Source organism: Protomyctophum bolini (genome assembly GCF_963924005.1).
Source record: "Protomyctophum bolini genome assembly, chromosome: 19".
Taxonomy (NCBI): domain Eukaryota; kingdom Metazoa; phylum Chordata; class Actinopteri; order Myctophiformes; family Myctophidae; genus Protomyctophum; species Protomyctophum bolini.
The window spans coordinates 7,087,809-7,109,067 of NC_137880.1; positions in this window are offsets into that span (position 1 = coordinate 7,087,809).

The window sequence follows — 21,259 nt, forward strand, 5'->3', positions numbered from 1 at the left end:
GTGGGAGTACAATGCACTGTTACTCATACCAGAGTACTAAGTGGAAATCTTTTGGTATCACCAAGACATAGCCTATATGCCACGTCTGGGTTTCCGAGGCCAATATGCCAGGGGTCGGCAACCTTTTTGACATGAAGTGCCGTGTTTTTATTTTCTTGATAGTCAGTGTGCCATGTCATCACTATACTGGTATGTTGAATTATGACACCACATAAAAATAAAAACAATTCCAGCAGATTGTCCATAAATATAACAACATTTCTTTCTTCTTCTGGACTATTTTCTGTCACATCAGGACATTGTAAAGATCATCAGAAATAAGCCACCTGTCTCCCAGACTCCCTCCCCCTTGCAGTCACAGTTCAGTTTGAATGAATGTAGAATTGTGTGCAGGGATTTTGCATGCATTTGAGAGAGCTTAATTGAATGCTATTTTATAAGGGAAAAATCCTCTCTCACACATGTGCCAGTGATCACTCTTCACTGTGCAAATGTTGGCACCCATGCCTGTATAGGTTGACTATACCCCTGGCCTATGCCATGATTTTGTGAATGTAACCTTACGGTATTAACTATACCTGTTTTATTTGAGTAACATTTTATGTTTTCTTTGTAAAGAGTTTCTTTGCAAAGAGTTTGGGACAGCTGCTCCACACGTCCCAAACTCTTCTCCCTTCTGGCTCCAAAACTATGGAATGCACTTCCCGCCATCACAGTCAGAACTGCAGCCTCTCTCCCAATCTTCCGCCGTAGTGTATAGTCATAGCACTTTATAGTACACATGTATAATATATAATATAGTATAGTTGACATAGATACTCCACTGTTACGTTCTTATTTTATACATGATTCATGATAACTACTTTTTATATATGTGATGTATGACATGTTTTTGTTATTGCTTAATGTAACGCTCTGGATTAAGAGCGTCTGCCTAAATGCCTAAATTGTAAATTGTAAATGAATCTCCTACTTCATCATTTAAGTGGATTGCCCATGGCGCATTGTGAGCTTGTTTTTTTGTTTTTTTAATAAAAACCCAACGTCTTGGACCTATACCAGCTTAACAACCGAACTGGAGACAACACGACATGTGGATGAATAAATTGCATGGCTCGTTAAAAGTTGGAGACAGAGGAGGAACATTAATGACTGGAAGGCAGCATGAATCAACCCACAACCTGCAGGATGAAAGGATGGAGAGAGAGAGAGAGGGATACAGAGAGGATGAGAGCAAAGTCTAAACGGTGCAGTAACCGTGGCAACGGTCCACCATTAGGGCGAGGCACCCAGTGGGTGGCATGGCACGCGCATGCACACATATATACGCACGCATGCATGCGGGTGCGGTGCACGCACACACATGCACACATGTAAGCACACAGTGTAAAGGAACTATTTACTCAAGTACTTGAGACAATTCTGGGATACTTATATATAAAGGGATATTTCACTTTCAAAATATGTCTGGGTCATTTCACCGGGTCCACCCTGGCCTGGACAGTTTTGAAGTTGCTTCATTCAGAATTTAGATTCATTTCAGCTGCCCTGCCGCCTTCCTACAAACCCATTATAGGACTTCAAACTCCATTTTAATTTTTAACCATATAGGTCACTGGTGAGTGGTGACTGATATTGTTTTTCAATCACTTTTTTTAATTTATTACTGTAGGTGACTTGATTGATTGACAAAAGGGGCCTCCTGTAAGCTCAAACTCACAATGCAATATTTTGTTTTCTGTAGCATTACAGATTAAAAACAAAAAAACTGTTAGATTTCTCCCAGTCTATTTCCCATTCCAAGTGCATTTGCCCCCTCAGGCACATATTTAAACTATTTTCACTTTTTCAGCAATGGTGGTATAGATCTTGTTGAGCTGATCATTTTAGTTGTTGTAAGATGTTGTAAGATGTTGTAAGATGTCGTAAGATGTCGTAAGATTTACACCATGCCAGACTTGAGAGAGAGTGATGGAGAGAGAGGACAGAGAGGACACACACACACACACACACACACACACACACACACACACACACACACACACACACACACGGTTGCTAATCCTCTAATCACAAGGTTTGACTACTTGAACAGATCAAAGTTCGCTCAACATTTTAGGGATAAGACAGATCTGAGATCTGCTCTAAAACCAGACTTCACACAGCTCGATCTACTGCAGCCTGTTCCCTTAATTCTGCTGAATATGTCTGGCATTCAAATGGAGGACAGGACATGCATGTTGTGCACTTGACCAGTATGACTTTTCAAGAGCCGCATCTACAACAAGCCAGTGTGGTTTATGTGTGTGAGTGTGTTTTCTAACAGAAAGTACAAATAAAGGTAAGTTCATACAGAGAGGGGGGGGTGGGGGGGGGGGGAGAGACTGGGCCTAGTTGCTAATCCTCTAATAATCACAAGGTTTGACTAGTTGATCAGATCAAAGTTCACCTCGTAGTATAGTGGTAGCGTAGTTGACTCAATTCCCCAGACAAAATAAAAGTGGCAGAACTTCTGGAAGTACGTGCTCTGGGCTTGTAGCTAAATCAAGGTTGTCACGTTAACTTATTGAGTTTGAGATGTATTTCCCCCCCCAGTGCAAAGGTACTGTATAGTCTAGACATCGTAATTTGCATTAGACTACATGGTCTCTCTCCATAGTGTTTCAATTCAGCTCCATTCAAAGTGTGGATAATAAACGTATAGGCTACCTTGTAGTAGGCTATGGACCGTTTGCAAGGATTCTACACTACATAAAGTCCATTAATCTAGATTGACTTCACTTCAGATTCTGCACACTTGGATGCATCAAAACAGTGAGAAGGCTATGTCATTCTTTAGCTTTTGTATGGCTCATGTAATAATTTGAGGACAGAGTTTTTATAATTCATTATCATACCGGTATTGCTCAGATATTCTCATCTATAATTAAAGTACAGCAAGCAACAAAAGGTTAGCATTGTGCATTATGTCAAAGGCAACGCTTAACCCACACTAACCTCAACTCATAAATGTCACCATGATATTTAAGTGTTATAAAATGCCACTGATATCAGGAACAAGTGGGACTAGAGACCTCAGCATCAGACATTATTAATGAGGACTAAGGGCAAAAAGTATGCAGAAAGTTACTGATATGCCACTGGAAATGCTGGGGCAAAAGATTACCCTATCATGAATTCCAATGTTTTTGATTTATTTGTTAACAACATCGTCACATTTCATTATTTTAAGTTTTACGGATAGCAATCTGAATACACTGTAACGTAAAGTCAAACCTCTGACGACAACTGTAAATGTTAAATTGGACCTCTATGCCTACTAGAAATATCACATACAATACGATACACATACACAGAATATCTTATATCCCCAACCACAATTTGGGACACATTTGTGTAAATTAAAATGATATCATAGCATCATAGTATATGCATATTTGGATATATATGCGCCATATAAATTTGAGATATTATTATTATTGTAATGTAATATGATGTCTATGTTCCATCCAGGGACAGCATGCAGGTGCTGAGTGGACCCTGGGCTGACCTGGCTCTGCTCTACAGACAGATAGACAGTCAGTCAGACAGACAGACAGCTCTCTACCTGTCTCTCTGTTAGTCCTGCTGCTGTTTCTGTCTGTCTGCCTCCTGCTGGTACAGCTGACTGTCTACCTCACATGGAAACTCAGAGAGGGTGAGACTCATGATCACATCTTAATGTCTGGATGCTGTCAATGTGTTCACAAGAGACACGTGTAGATTAGGCCTACTGTACAGGCTTTTACCTCCCACTGGGGCTGCAGTGCACAGTGCACACTACAATACATGTACTGTATGTGTTCTGTATTCAGAGAAGCTTTGGGCAACTTTACATTTAAACGTAACATTGTTCCAGGCTACCAGACACCAAACTTCTAGCGTTGGTAAAGGTGAAAACATTGTTTCCTGTCATGACGGACATAACAGAGCTCAAGCTCACAGCCTCAATAATAAAGCACTAACCATGTGTACAATGATGCCATTTAATTCTGTGTTGTTTTAGTCAAGTCACTTTTAAACCACATCCTCTGTCAAAGCTGGCCTTCCCTTCCCTCTGCAGGCTTTCATTTCACAAAATGCTGTTGACAGGATATCTCTTCTGATTGATTGATTGATTGATTGATTGATTGATTCCTAATTAACAGTTTGCAGAAAAGAGCACAAGAAAGTACAGTTCAATACAAGGTCTGCTAAGAGGATTTATAATAATATAAGCCAATAAAGCACTATGGCTTGTTTCCGTCTGGGTCATTCATATTCAATTAATCTGAACATCGATCTGAACATATACACCACAATAAATACTTTAATATGAGTCCAATTAATTAACATTTATTTAAACGTTATATGCTGCATGACTCATGCACAAACAAACACACACCTCTATATCTCCATTAATCTCCTCGTCCTCTTTCCTCTCTTGTCTCCAAGTTGAAGCTGAGCTGTCAGACCTCCCACGGGATAGAAGCAGCACCATCTACTGGCCACGGAACAGAACTACACCCTCTAGACACAGAACTGACTAGGTTCAGTCACACACCTGACAGAAGAGAAAACACACAAGACACTTCATGAAGCTGCCAGTTAAACTACTGGTGGTGGTTGGTTGACTATGAGGAAACCATGGGGAGATGTTACAGGGACTGCCCTTAAGTCAGACCTCCTGTTAGGCCGGATGTTTTTCAGTACAAGTGGTGGTATTAGGCCTCGGCCGAGCGAGGCGGAAGAGTATCTGCTCTCTGTGTGCTGGTTGTGGTGGGTCGGTCTATAGGCTAAAATGTCATGTTTTACCCAGTCCGGCCCTGGAACCAAGCCAACAATGACTTACAAAATACATAATCTGTTACAAAACATTCACATTACATCACAAATACATTTGAAATGAATACACCACTGGCTAAACAGTATTTTATATGAAAGTAAATAAAACAAAACACTTAAATCATGGGACTCTGGGAGCAAAAAAAAACATGTACTGTATGTATGAAATAAAGAGACACAAAATGCAGCAGGCATTTAACACAGCACACCTCTGCAGCACACCAGCTGTAATGAAGGACAATTGACAATCAAGCATGCTGCAGTCTCTGCTGTGTGTGTGTGCGTGTGTTAGAGACAGTGCTGCTAAACAAACTACCAAAATGTCACTAAATAGTTGGTCAAAACACTTAAACCGTGCCCATACCCGAAGGTGGGGTTGGCGAAAGGGCCTTTCTGTGTGGAGTTTGCATGTTCTCCCCGTGTCCCCTAGGGTAGATACCCTCACAAAAAAATGCAGTAATCCTGGTCTCTAAACTGCCTCCCCCTGGCCAGCCGGGGCGCCTGATGGAGGGGAAAGGAACTGGTTGGAATAACGTGTTCCTTTCATGCGCTACGTCCAACCAGGGAAACTCCCCCCTGTCAGGTGTAAAGGAGCAACTTGGACACTCAAGCATGAAGGAAGCATGAGTTAAGTCTGTTACTCTCCCCAGGTTGGCGGAGGGTTTGTAGAGCCCAGGATCACATTAGATGATTGACACAGGGGTGAAAAATGGGTTACAAAATCGTGGGATAAAAAAATATAAAAAAAAAAAAAAAACACTTAAACCTTTGCAAAACAAACACATAGTAACATAAAGACTTTAATTATGACAATATTTCACTGTTTGCATTGGTTAAATACACTTAAAACAACTTTGGAACAATAATCTACTATAAAGAGCAGAGAACTAACCCACGGGAGACATACTTTGGTTAGACATAGCATTGGTTAGCATTGGTCCGACTGGATTAAGGTTTGGTGAGGGGTGTATTAAGGCGACCGGATAGGCCTATATCTCACAGCCCTTCCCCGCCCCCTTTCTAGACCTATGGTGTTGACGTGACGTTACTCCATAGACATGTTAAAAGACAACGCTTTTTCTGAAGGTAAACTTTATTCTATTTGTTTTAGCGGTCTTAACATCTTGTTTTCTTCATAATAATATTGGTGTTTTACATTTTAACATTTGGAAACGGCCTTAAATGCATGGTGCAGAGAAAGCAGGTAGGGATGTAGCTCTGGTCCAGGAGTAAGGCTATGGACCAGAGCTACATCCCTACCTGCTTCCTCTGCACCATTTACGGCCGTTTCCAAATGTTAAAATGTAAAAGACCAATATTATTATGAAGAAAACAAGATGTTAGGACCGCTAAACCAAATAGAATAAAGTTTATGCGTTGTTTATGGCTTCTGAATGTAGGTCTTTTAACATACATAAAGTCTATGGAGTGACGTCACGTCAACAGGAGTGAGGACTTTAAAATAAAATAACACATAATGCTCCCAAAACTATCTATTGCACAAAACATTACAAAATAAAAGTGTCAATAAATAATATGGCATGTGAGGGATCTTTGGTGGAATGCATTCATTCGCTTGTATATCTTATATCACCTGCTACATCATTTTGACTAAAACCTGTCAGCTCCTTTATTTGTCATTGAACTTTTATTTAAAATCGTTGGTGGTGTTCTTAAAACTGGACAGTTGTGTGTTGTGTAACTTTATAGAGAGATCATGAAATTATAGCAGGGAAATTGCATAAGCGTGTCTGCTCTGACTTGTAGCCTACTGTATATACGTTTTCCACAATATCAATTGCGCTTTCAAAGCCAGTATGAAATAGGAAGTGCGGTAGGTTACGTCATTTCTAAAGGCAACGGCCTGAACTCTTAAAGTCACAGAACATTGGATCACAATACAATATAATGCCTGGGCAAGTGGAAGCACTATTAACCACGTTACCTGTGCGCGTGTGTGTGTGTGTGTGTGTGTGTGTGTGTGTGTGTGTGTGTGTGTGTGTGTGTGTGTGTGTGTGCATACAGTGTGATCTGTCAAAATAACAGTGCTGTCATCGTTTAGGGTAGTGAAGATAATATATATAGGAAATCAGTGTGTTGTGAAGAGGTCAAAAACCTGCAGGAAGAATTTAAGTCATAAAGGTACAGATGGCTGTAGCGAGGCCTTCTGAAAACATTGAGGTCCAAGATGCAGACTACGAGAATGAAACCACCGTCACTGCAAGAAGAACTAATGTAGAAATGTCTGAAGAAGGACATTATGAGAGTCTTGATCGGCACAAGATAGACGATGCCGTCTATGGAGATCTACGGACCAAGAAGAAGTCTGGTAAGAGATATTACTAAGACTAAAAATCACCAATACAAACACGTTTAAACCTTTTAAAAACCCTCTAAGACCCAGCGTTGCTTTATAGCAACAAGTTATATTTTAATTAATTACTTAATTATTATTTTTATTTTTTTCTGTTATTTTTTTACCTAAACGTCATCAGTGGTGTTCATTGCAATGCCATTTCAATGCCATTGGTCATGATATTTGCATATAAATACCCACCACAGAGGCTGAAATTCACACAAATTAAAAGTTTCTGGACTGTGCAATTTAGATATTTTTTTAACCTATGACTTTTGACCTTTAACCCTAATAAAGTAAGTAAAATAATTGTAATATATGTTTTTTGTGATCATTAGAATGTCTAGAACATGTTTTATTCATTATTGTGAAAGATATCCCCCAAATGTAAATTATTAATTTATTAATTTATTATATAATTATTATAAATTTTATAATTTTATATTTTTGTAACATCATTTTTAGTCTTTGTCCTAGTAGTACAAAGTAGTAGTAAGGTTGAAATATATTTTTTGCAAGTAGAAATTAATGCGGGTCTTAGAGGGTTAAACCATAGGTTAAAAGATTTGATCTGATCTCCCTCCCTCCTTCTCCCACAGTATATGTTTGTGTGTGCGCATGTGTGTGCGTGTGCATGTGTGTGTTGTGTGCGTGTGTGTGTGTGTGTGTGTGTGTGTGTGTGTGTGTGTGTGTGTGTGTGTGTGTGTGTGTGCGTGTGTGCGTGTGTGTGTGTGTGTGTGTGTGTGTGCAAGAGAGATGGAGAGAGAGAGAGAGAGAGAGAGAGAGAGAGAGAGAGAGAGAAACTAGCAAAGCCCGAATGCCAAGATAAAATAGCATTTACGCTCGCATTACATCTTATGTCTATTTGTGAGTTCTCTGACTGAATTAACTAAGTACATCATTTACAAACAATCATGATAAGTGCCATTTTCATTAAACCAATCAAGGACTCTGAGAGTAATAATCAAGATAGTTACCATTTATTAACTTGTCAATAGTTCAAGCCTCTCATCCTTGAAAGATGTCTACATATATTTACGCTTTTCCAGTCTTGACAAAGAATGTGAGACAGGAGAGTTGAGGCCGAGGACAGTTATAGAAGTGATTTTCAAAGTCATTTCAAAGTACTTTGGTCCGGTTGGGTTTAGCTAAACAGCATTTACTCTGATCTTGTTTTTGTCTTAACAGGGAGAAGGCCTTTCAGAGTTGTTGTGGGTGTTGCTGTGTGTCTGGGGATTCTGTGTCTCATAATGGGTGTGATCATAGCCCAGGGTGTGCACTGTGAGTATATACGGTATTCACTAAACTACCACATTACTCACTCAGGGAGTTTGTTGCCTGACATTTTTGTAAATGCGACAAGTATTAAGGCCACCACAGTATTAACCCAGAACTTGTAACATTTTTTCTTTTTCTTTTTCATTTAAGTTTATTTTTGTGTGTGTGTAATTATTTGTTTACAAACATTGGGACTGGGCGCACGGGTGACTGTTTCATGTAATCAATTCCCAACAGATGATGAATAAAGTATAGGCCTAGTGTTGACAATTTAATTCACGTAAATAATAACAACAACATTGAGTTTTTTCTTCTTCTCAAATAAAAATGTCCACGCAGATGCTTGACCTCATCATGAACAGTAGCAATAACTGTCTGTATCATCCATTTCTGTCCTTGCAGATCGTTCACCCTGCAGTAACAGCATGACCAACGACACCCGCAACGATACCCTGACCCTGGAGTTTACCCAGATACATATCCTGAACACCAACCTGAACCAGGAGAAGGACCTGCTTCAAAGTGAAGTAAACCAGCTGAAAGCACAGATAGCAGGTGAGAGAAGATACAAAATAAATTAAAATGGTATAAATAAAATAATATTAGTGGAGTCAAAACTAACTACAATATTTGTGTGTAGAAGTATAAAGTAGGCCCATCGGCAAACTTGAAATACTTATCTTATTAAGTAAAAAATACCAGGAATGTTTACTTGAGTAAATGTATAGGGAGTAGAAAACACCATTGATAAAGTAGATGAATAGTTCTACCCTCCACTCCACTACATCTCTGAATACTATTATTATTATGTGTTATGTGTGTTATAATAGATTTTCAGTACATTGGAAATGTACTGAAGTAAATCTCCTGTTTGATGTTTGTAGACAAGCCGTGTCCCTGTGGATGGACGAAGTTTGGATACAGCTGTTACTACAGAACTACTGGAGAGAAAACATGGCAGGGAGGTAGAGAGTACTGTCTGAATCAAGGAGCTGATCTGGTGGTCATTAACAGCAGAGAAGAGCAGGTTAGTGTGTGTGTGTGTGTGTGTGTGTGTGTGTGTGTGTGTGTGTGTGTGTGTGTGTGTGTGTGTGTGTGTGTGTGTGTGTGTGTGTGTGTGTGTGTGTGCGCGTGCGTGTGCGTCGATCATTATAGTGAAGTGTATTGAATAGAATTAATGATGATTCAATCATGTACAAATAATCAGGTATTCATCGGAGGGTTGAAGACTGGGGGGCGTGCACGTGGATCATGGACATGGATTGGTCTGACCAGGACTCAGGCCATTTGGACGTGGGTGGATGGAACACCACTGACAACAGAGTGAGACATTTGACATGTTTTCATTGTAATCAAAGTCTATCAAAGTCACTTTATTTGAGTGACTGAGTGGACGTGGTTAAATAAACACATTGTTTATTGTGCAGGTACTGGGGCAGTGGAGAGCCTCATAATGATGGAGACAGGAACTGTGCAGCCTACGATCACGAGACTGACCCTGGAGAATGGTTTAATGCTGGATGTTCACTTACAGCGCACTCCATCTGTGAGACTAAGTGATGTTTGTTTTCACTTCATTGATGAAACTGCAGTTCAGTGTTCTGCTGCTACAGCAGTAATTAGTAGTGAAAATGATAAAAACTAAAAAAAAAATATATATATCTTTAAGTACTACATGTTGTACCTATAACCACTTTAACACAAACCAACAACTACAGTATGATGCTTTAGCATGTTATTCATTTGGCTTTCACACCTTGACCCTATTCTGGGGACGAACATTCTGCGAAAATAGCAGATCTACAAGCCCACAGCGTGTCACAACACGATGCATTGTGAGCTTGTAGATCAGCTATTTTCACAGTGAAGATAGTGCAGAAGTTCTCAAAGTGTGGTGCGGGGGCCCCTATAGGAGTCATTGGTGCGGTTCCCGGTTCCAGTGAGTCGCCAGATATATATATATATATATATATATATATTTTTTTTTAAGAATTGTAGTTAGTAGTTACAATTTTTTTGTACATTTTAGAAAAATCTACACATTTATAATTTAGACTTTTACAAAAACGTCTCGGGGGTCTCTGACATAACGACCTTTAGATGGGGGTCAAATACATATCAATTACATACATTTGGGGGTCCTTGACATGGAAATGTTAGAGCCCTGGGCGACCCCAGTCAGAGTAGTTCTATTTTCGATGAAGCGATTTGATGTAGAGAGAAAATGTAGGAGGACCAAGAATAGAGCCCTGAGGGCAGGATCATGCAGGATGTTGGAAAACTTTCATGTCCTAAACGTGTGATCAGCAGGGCTCAGAGCATTAACGCTCCACAAGGGCTCATTCAAGTCAATCAGAAAGACCTCATGGGATTGTTTTGACCAAGCTCCCGATAGTCTCAAGAATGACCTCTGATCATGAAAGGCTAAAGCCCAGTCCACTTCGCAAATTGAACTAGTCACAACCAAAAGTGTGCCTATACCTGCTACGGGTCAATTCAGAGTCAGACCACTGCAACTTGTTACAACTGCATGTGTCGGACATGTGACGAACTGGGCTTTAGACCTCTGTGCCTTCCTTCTGTTTAGAAGACTCCAGTGGCCAGAATCCAATAAGTTCTGATGGTGAAGCTAAATTTCATTCTATTTAGCTATATATGCCATTTGTTTTAGCTTGTTCGCTCATATCATGTCTTTTTGATCTTCTTATATTCGTATTGTTAGTCTTTAACCACATGAACCTTGCATTGTTATTCATTATTATTATTCTAGTCATAATAGGTGAACATTCTGAGAAAATAGTCTTCAAAAATAGCAAATCTACAAGTTCACAACGCGTCACAAGGTACTTCTAGAGCTGCTTTTTTTGATGAAGCTGATTTTGGTCTAGCCGCTGTAGAGAAAGTAGTAGTGCAATATTATGTAGCTGTATTTTAACCCTGTTTTTATGAAAGCTTTTAATAAAACTTTACTTGACAAGAGCATTATTCAATTCTTTATTTAACAATTCTACTGATTAAACTAGAGTTGGTGAAAGTGGTGACACAAAGAAATGAGACAAAATTGGATCTGCAAAAGCTGTCACGCTCTCCTGATTGGTTGAAAAATGGCAACTCACCCGAACATGTATTATCTGTTTATTTAAGAGGTGGAGGGACGGGGAGACTTTTACTGAAGAAAAGCTCTATACTGTATAGTGAAAAACTGTATAGTTAGTGACTAAGTGATGATTGGCCTACTATCAGAGATATAGATAAAGCCCTGGTGATTTTTGGCTTATTAACCTGTTAAAAAGCCTAACAGATTCTAGCATGTTCACACTTCACACACTAAGTGTGACGTGCATGTGTTCGCCATGTTTTAAAACCAGATTTCACACCCCCATATGTCTCAGAAACACTGAGGAAGCTCGCTTCCTTCGACTTCTGTACGTTATTTAAAGTGGTATGGTATGCATGCATTTGTGAGTGACTTAATTTGATATTTTTGTGTCCTTTTTTGTTTGCACCGAACACCAGAAGAACACTTTATGTTAAATGACAGAAAAGGGAAGATGTTTTTTGAGTGCAGGGCACAGAGCAACTGTGGTTCACAAAGATATAAATGAGAAATTGTAATATTTAGGCGGGTTGATTGTGTATAGGCAGGGGCGGGGGGGAATGGTGTTTCTCCCCACAAAGCCAATTGACTGACTTGTATGTAAACCAGAATTCATTAGCCCCTGCTCTAAATAGCCAGCAGCCCCAATTTTCTAAATTAACTCAAACAGTGCTCATAAAATTAAGCATGGCAGTGTCTATTATGTATACATTATTTCTGGTATTAAAAGGCTGAACTGGGAGGTATAACCAGTATAGGATTTTTCAAGAACTCCATTTGAGGCATTAAGGCCGACTCAGGTTCAGACACTGTCATCATGTGCATATTGCATAAGTATGTCCTCAGTTTTCTTTTTAGACAAAATATCTATTATGAAATGTTTTACAGCATATTGTTGTTCTCCCCATGTTATATTCAGTTCAGGACAGTATTCTGTAGCACATTTGGCTGATTTAAAAACCTATTAAAGGAACCCAACGTGTTCACATAATTTTTTAGCGTGATGACAGTGAGACATGAGAGTGAAGTGAAGCAAGTGCTCGCCACATCCTCAATCCTTCTCGCTGTGGCATGTTTTTAAGCGAGAGGGGAACTCAGATGATGTAAGAATGGATTTCACGTCTCTCACACCCAGGCCCACAGCACGTCTCTGTAACAATGACAACCTGCTGCTATGTGTCAGGAGGAGGAAACACAACAAACTGGCCTTATTTAGACATGAAAAAGGTCAGTTTCTCCTATAGAGGTGCTAGCACTGCTTGGCTCCTCCTCCTCTGATGGGGGAGTCACCCAACTCTGCCAGGTCACGTAGCCCCAGTGATACCGCCTCATCCGCCTCGCTGTGACTTTTTACACAGTACTCCCACGTCACAGACCCATGGTTTATAGTATAATCATGTAATAATGATAATTATAATAATGGATTTTTATATATAATGCACTTTAAATTTGTATGAATCTCAAAGTGCAAATAAGTGAGTGCCGGTGTAGGCAGAGAAAAGAAGGAGATTTATTCCTCTTGGAAAAGCCAACGATGGTGGCACTCCGTTTAATCAGTCAGACATAGAATGAACAACACAAAACTTGTCGCAGAGGTAAATACGTCAACACCTTGGAGGTGTGTTTCTTCACTCTTACTTAACACACTATGCATTGCATTAAGGGAAAATGCTGCCTATGGTAAGAGGAACATGACCATATTAAACATGGGCAAGAACGCAGTTACTTATACATGTGATTATGAACTGTCCTGTGTGTGCACTGCATATCCACCACAATATAGATAATCAATCTATAAGAGAAGAATGTACAGTCACTCTCATCCAGGGTGCCCAAAAGGTAGATTGCGATCTACCAGTAGATCACAAAGGCTGTACATGTATAGATCACAGGACATGTCCCTAAAGAATATTTAATTTAATCATATAAAAAACTATTTTTGGAATATGCCACTTGAGTTACTGTAGGTGACTTGATTGATTGACAAAAGGGGGCCTGTAAGCTCAAACTCACAATGCAATATTTTGTTTTCTGTAGCATTACAGATTAAAAACAAAAAAACTGTTAGATTTCTCCCAGTCTATTTCCCATTCCAAGTGCATTTGCCCCCTCAGGCACATATTTAAACTATTTTCACCTTTTCAGCAATGGTGGGTAGATCTTGTTGAGCTGATCATTTTAGTTGTTGTAAGATGTCGTAAGATGTTGTAAGATGTTGTAAGATGTCGTAAGATGTCGTAAGATTTACACCATGCCAGACTTGAGAGAGAGTGATGGAGAGAGAGGACAGAGAGGACACACATGCACACACACACACACACACACACACACACACACACACACACACACACACACACACACACACACACACACAAACACACACACACACACGGTTGCTAATCCTCTAATCACAAGGTTTGACTACTTGAACAGATCAAAGTTCGCTCAACATTTTAGGGATAAGACAGATCTGAGATCTGCTCTAAAACCAGACTTCACACAGCTCGATCTACTGCAGCCTGTTCCCTTAATTCTGCTGAATATGTCTGGCATTCAAATGGAGGACAGGACATGCATGTTGTGCACTTGACCAGTATGACTTTTCAAGAGCCGCATCTACAACAAGCCAGTGTGGTTTATGTGTGTGAGTGTGTTTTCTAACAGAAAGTACAAATAAAGGTAAGTTCATACAGAGAGGGGGGGGGGGGGGGGGGGTGGGGGGGAGAGACTGGGCCTAGTTGCTAATCCTCTAATAATCACAAGGTTTGACTAGTTGATCAGATCAAAGTTCACCTCGTAGTATAGTGGTATTTGACTCAATTCCCCAGACAAAATAAAAGTGGCAGAACTTCTGGAAGTACGTGCTCTGGGCTTGTAGCTAAATCAAGGTTGTCACGTTAACTTATTGAGTTTGAGATGTATTTCCCCCCCCAGTGCAAAGGTACTGTATAGTCTAGACATCGTAATTTGTATTAGACTGCATGGTCTCTCTCCATAGTGTTTCAATTCAGCTCCATTCAAAGTGTGGATAATAAACGTATAGGCTACCTTGTAGTAGGCTATGGACCGTTTGCAAGGATTCTACACTACATAAAGTCCATTCATCTACATTGACTTCACTTCAGATTCTGCACACAAAACAGTGAGTAGGCTATATGTCATTTTTTATTTATGTAATAATTTGAGGACATGGAGTTTTTATAATTCATTCTCATACCGGTATTGCCCAGATATTCTCATCTATAATTAAAGTACAGCAAGCAACAAAAGGTTAGCATTGTGCATTATGTCAAAGGCAACGCTTGACACAAACTAACCTCAACTCATAAATGTCACCATGATATTTAAGTGTTATAAAATGCCACTGATATCAGGAACAAGTGGGACTAGAGACCTCAGCATCAGACATTAATGAGGACTCAGGGCAAAAAGTATGCAGAAAGTTACTGATATGCCACTGGAAATGCTGGGGCAAAAGATTACCCTTTCATGAATTCCAATGTTTTTGATTTATTTGTTAACAACATGGTCACATTTCATTATTTTAAGTTTTACGGATAGCAATCTGAACACACTGTAACGTAAAGTCAAACCTCTGACGACAACTGTAAATGTTAAATTGGACCTCTATGCCTACTAGAAATATCACATATAATACAATACACATACACAGAATATCTTATATCCCCAACCACAATTTGGGACACATTTGTGTAAATTTAAATGATATCATAGCATCGTAGTATATGCATATTTGGATATATATGCACCATATAAATTTGAGATATTATTATAATTATTGTAATATGATGCCTATGTTCCATCCAGGGACAGTATGCAGGTGCTGAGTGGACCCTGGGCTGACCTGGCTCCGCTCTACAGACAGATAGACAGTCAGTCAGACAGACAGACAGACAGACAGCTCTCTACCTGTCTCTCTGTTAGTCCTGCTGCTGTTTCTGTCTGTCTGCCTCCTGCTGGTACAGCTGACTGTCTACCTCACATGGAAACTCAGAGAGGGTGAGACTCATGATCACATCTTAATGTCTGGATGCTGTCAATGTGTTCACAAGAGACACGTGTAGATTAGGCCTACTGTACAGGCTTTTACCTCCCACTGGGGCTGCAGTGCACACTACAATACATGTACTGTATGTGTTCTGTATTCAGAGAAGCTTTGGGCAACTTTACATTTAAACGTAACATTGTTCCACAGTTACCAGACACCAAACTTCTAGCGTTGGTAAAGGTGAAAACATTGTTTCCTGTCATGACGGACATAACAGAGCTCAAGCTCACAGCCTCAATAATAAAGCACTAACCATGTGTACAATGATGCCATTTAATTCTGTGTTGTTTTAGTCAAGTCACTTTTAAACCACATCCTCTGTCAAAGCTGGCCTTCCCTTCCCTCTGCAGGCTTTCATTTCACAAAATGCTGTTGACAGGATATCTCTTCTGATTGATTGATTGATTGATTGATTGATTCCTAATTAACAGTTTGCAGAAAAGAGCACAGTTCAATACAAGGTCTGCTAAGAGGATTTATAATAATATAAGCCAATAAAGCACTATGGCTTGTTTCCGTCTGGGTCATTCATATTCAATTAATCTGAACATCGATCTGAACATATACACCACAATAAATACTTTAATATGACTCAAAGTAATTAACATTTATTTAAACGTTATATGCTGCATGACTCATGCACAAACAAACACACACCTCTATATCTCCATTAATCTCCTCGTTCTCTTTCCTCTCTTGTCTCCAAGTTGAAGCTGAGCTGTCAGACCTCCCACGGGATAGAAGCAGCACCATCTACTGGCCACGGAACAGAACTACACCCTCTAGACACAGAACTGACACTGGTTCAGTCACACACCTGACAGAAGAGAAAACACACAAGACACTTCATGAAGCTGCCAGTTAAACTACTGGTGGTGGTTGGTTGACTATGAGGAAACCATGGGGAGATGTTACAGGGACTGCCCTTAAGTCAGACCTCCTGTTAGGCCGGATGTTTTTCAGTACAAGTGGTGGCATTAGGCCTCGGCCGAGCGAGGCGGAAGAGTATCTGCTCTCTGCGTGCTGGTTGTGGTGGGTCGGTCTATAGGCTAAAATGTCAGGGCCGTATCTTTACCCAGTCCGGCCCTGGAACCAACACATGCACAAACCGGACACACGTGTACATATTTTTTGTGTCATTGTAGCCGGTTTGAGCTCTGCGTTGTGTTTAGATGTAGGACAAGGGGACTCGATCGGGATCACTCTTTAGCCTTTGGCATATTTATTTCTGTATGAAATAAAGAGTCACACACAAAATGCAGCAGGCATTTACATCACTCACATTACACCTCTGCAACACACCAACTCTCTCCAAGCTGGCTTCAAGCAAGAGAGAGCAAGCCAACAATGATTTACAAAATACATAATCTGTTACAAAACATTCACATTACATCACAAATACATTTGAAATGAATACACCACTGGCTAAACAGTATTTTATATAAAAGTAAATAAAACAAAACACTTAGTACAAACATACAATAAATCATGGGACTCTGGGAGCAACAAAAACATGTATGTATGAAATAAAGAGACACACAAAATGCAGCAGGCATTTAGCACAGCACACCTCTGCAACACACCAGCTGTAATGAAGGACAATTGACAATCAAGCATGCTGCAGTCTCTGCTGTGTGCGTGTGCGTGTGTTAGAGACAGTGCTGCTAAACAAACTACCAAAATGTCACTAAATAGTTGTTCAAAACAAACACATAGTAACATAAAGACTTGAATTATGACAATATTTCACTGTTTGCATTGGTTAAATACACTTAAAACAACTTTGGAACAAAAATCTACTAAGAGCAGAGAACTAACCCACGGGAGACGTACTTTGGTTAGACCTGGTTAGCATTGGTCCGACTGGATTAAGGTTTGGTGAGGGGTGTATTAAGCCGACCGGATAGGCCTATATCTCACAGCCCTTCCCCGCCCCCTTTCCAGACCATTCAGAAGCCATAAACAACGCTTTTTCTTGAAGGTAAACTTTATTCTATTTGTTTTAGCGGTCTTAACATGTTGTTTTCGTCTTAATAATTTTGGTCTTTTACATTTTAACATTTGGAAACGGCCTTAAATGGTGCAGAGAAAGCAGGTAGGGATGTAGCTCTGGTCCAGGAGTAAGGCTATGGACCAGAGCTACATCCCTACCTGCTTTCTCTGCACCATTTAATGCTGTTTCCAAATGTTACAATGTAAAAGAAAATGTTTCTTGTTTATCCAACAAGTCCCCTATTACACCCCCATTGCTATCCCTTTGCCCACTACCCCATAAGGGGTTGTGGGCATTAAAATCACCTGCCCTATATTACTGGGCTCCTTACTTTCTCCATTACCTCATCTCGATCTGACAGTATCAAGCGCTTACAGGGGTTATAGAAGTTAATCACAGTCACACTTTCTATTTCTATTCCCACCCCCAATGCTGTTGTTTTCACCCTCGGTATCATTTCAACTACTTGTACTACCACCCGTTTTGTTTTTGACTGTCCCAGACCTCCACAGGTATATATGTACACTCCAGGTTCCCAGATGTATTCCTACTGTAGCCCATTCTTAACAAAGGTTGCACAGCCCCCATGAGTTCTATCAGCCTCCCCTGCCTCCCTTCCTACTATTTCTGCCCTATACAAAATCCAAGAAAGGCAGCAGCCATGCTCTCTTGCACACAAATTACCTCAGGTTCATTCTCAAGCCTATCAACAAACGTTTTGAGGTGTAACTGTAAACATGGCCAGTTTTGAGTGTTTGTGCAAACACTAACATTGAATGCCATTGACAATGCATGGCCAGTTTTGAGTGTTTGTGCAAACACAAACCAAACATTGTGTAAATGCAAACATTTAAGACAAAAGTGACACAAATTGTGATTGGCCGGAGTGAAATGGTGTATGATGATATAAGAGCCCCATTATCCCCATACTTCACACAGGTGTGATTTCTTAATTGAAAATAACTTGTCTTTTAGTGTTGTAATGACTGCTGGGTTCAACTGTATGAAACACAGTTCTGTGATTCACTCCAAACATGCAGGGCATAAGTGCGTAATAAGAGTGCTTCTCAAATGTTTTAATTTTAAAATGATACCTGGAGGATACAGGAAATATATAATGGGAGAATAAGTGTACACACAGTGTCATGATACGTGCATTAACATTTGTCACTGACTTACACAAAAATGGAATAGAATGAGAATTTAAAACAACTATGCATACAAATATACAGTGAGGGCTATATTATACGCTACACTAATACTTAGTGGCACAGTATCACAATTAGCATTTCCGTGTGCAGTTGATTTGGCCACATTTAGTGCTCTAACTGGCCGTACGAAAACCCTTTTCTGTTCTAAAGACAAACAACAATGACCACAGTTTATGTTTAATAAAGAGCTGGAGAGACATGGAGTCAAACACCATAGCAATGATATAGAGCTATGCTGTACTTAACACTTATTTTAACCAAAGAATATCACTTTCCCTACTACCTCTTTCTCTCATGAGGCTAGTGCACCTGGCCATCGGGCAGCAGATGGCGCCTTTTCACCTTAAATGTAAAAGTCTGAGGAGACTCCATGTAGACATCTTTAGTCTTTACATCTAAGAGAGCTAATACATGTTGTGGTTGATAACGGGTCGAGATAATTGTCCGTATTAGCGATAACCTGCGCCCAGAGTAAGCCTTTATGACCACGGTCATTAAATAGCCTATACTAAATGCCAATCACGTCTAGCCTACAGTACATATACCATCTCAGAACTGGGCTATATACATTTAGGTGCAGTACTATTTGTTTTTATATTTGGTAACCTAGGATAGGACATAGCAAAAGAGCACAACTTTGTGACCGTCGGTATAGAGCTCTCCCATTTGGACCACAAGGTCATGGGTTCGATCCCGGGCACCGCCAACTCAGCGTATATGAGTAGCACGCCGTGGGTGCGGCAAGCCGCGCGGCGCGTTCGGGGAGCTGATGGCCGGTGTGGCGCTCCAGTCCACCTCAGCAGTCCATCAGCCAGAGCCAGGGGTCTGTCTATAGCCGCAGCGCATTGTATATATATAGTCTCTCAAGCCAGACTGTTGACTCATGTCGAAAGGAGAAGAGGGTGCACTGTTTCTCCTTTATTTGCCAAATGGGTTCTCAGATTTCCGCCATATATAAGGCCTACATGTGTGGCGGCTATACCAATGGCAGAGACGTAGCCATATTCTTTGCCTATATTCCTATATAGGCTTTTGTCAATATCAGCCAGTCGGTATCATCCGAGAACGGGGGGAGTCTATTAGCCCTGGTCCACTGCTTACAGCGAGTGTCTCTCCCTGACGCCTTGTGGAAGTACCTTCCACGGCCCACTGGTCATATTTCCACTCCCGTGCGCTGTTTTTTTAATACCAGCAAATAAACAAAACGACGTAACCACTTACCGAAATAAAGCCTGCTAGATCTTGGTAAAAGTCTATTCTCGACCCTGGGAAGCGTCTCAGGTCCCCAGTTTCTCTCTAAAATGCACTTTGTGCCATTTTAATAACGCAATGTACCCTGAATTTAACTACAGTAACGCTATCCTACACTCGCGAACCGCCAGGATCACATTACTGGCGACTCGCGGGTGTAGGATAGCGTTACCTCACTTAAATTCAGGGTACATTGCGTTATTAAAATGGCACAAAGGGCATTTTAGAGAGAAACTGGGGACCTGAGACGCTTCCCAGGGTCGAGAATAGACTTTTACCAAGATCTAGCAGGCTTTATTTCGGTAAGTGGTTACGTCGTTTTGTTTATTTGCTGGTATTAAAAAAATAGCGCACGGGAGTGGAAATATGACCAGTGGGCCGTGGAAGGTACTTCCACAAGGCGTCAGGGAGAGACACTCGCTGTAAGCATTGGACCAGGGCTAGGAGTCTATATGCCCGTTACAATGCACTGTTACTCATACCAGAGTACTAAGTGGAAATCTTTTGGTATCACCAAGACATAGCCTATATGCCAGGGGTCGGCAACCTTTTTGACATGAAGTGCCGTGTTTTTATTTTCTTGATAGTCAGTGTGCCATGTCATCACTATACTGGTATGTTGAATTATGACACCACATAAAAATAAAAACAATTCCAGCAGATTGTCCATAAATATAACAACATTTCTTTCTTCTTCTGGACTATTTTCTGTCACATCAGGAGGACATTGTAAAGATCATCAGAAAGAAGCCACCGTACCTGTCTCCCAGACTCCCTCCCCCTGCAGTCACAGTTCAGTTTGAATGAATGTAGAATTGTGTGCAGGGATTTGCATGCATTTGAGAGAGCTGTGCCAGTGTGCCAGTGATCACTCTTCACTGTGCAAATGTTGGCACCCATGCCTGTATAGGTTGACTATACCCCTGGCCTATGCCATGATTTTGTGAATGTATAACCTTACGGTATTAACTATACCTGTTTTATTTGAGTAACATTTTATGTTTTCTTTGTAAAGAGTTTCTTTGCAAAGAGTTTGGGACAGCGCTCCACACGTCCCAAACTCTTCTCCCTTCTGGCTCCAAAACTATGGAATGCACTTCCCGCCATCACAGTCAGAACTGCAGCCTCTCTCCCAATCTTC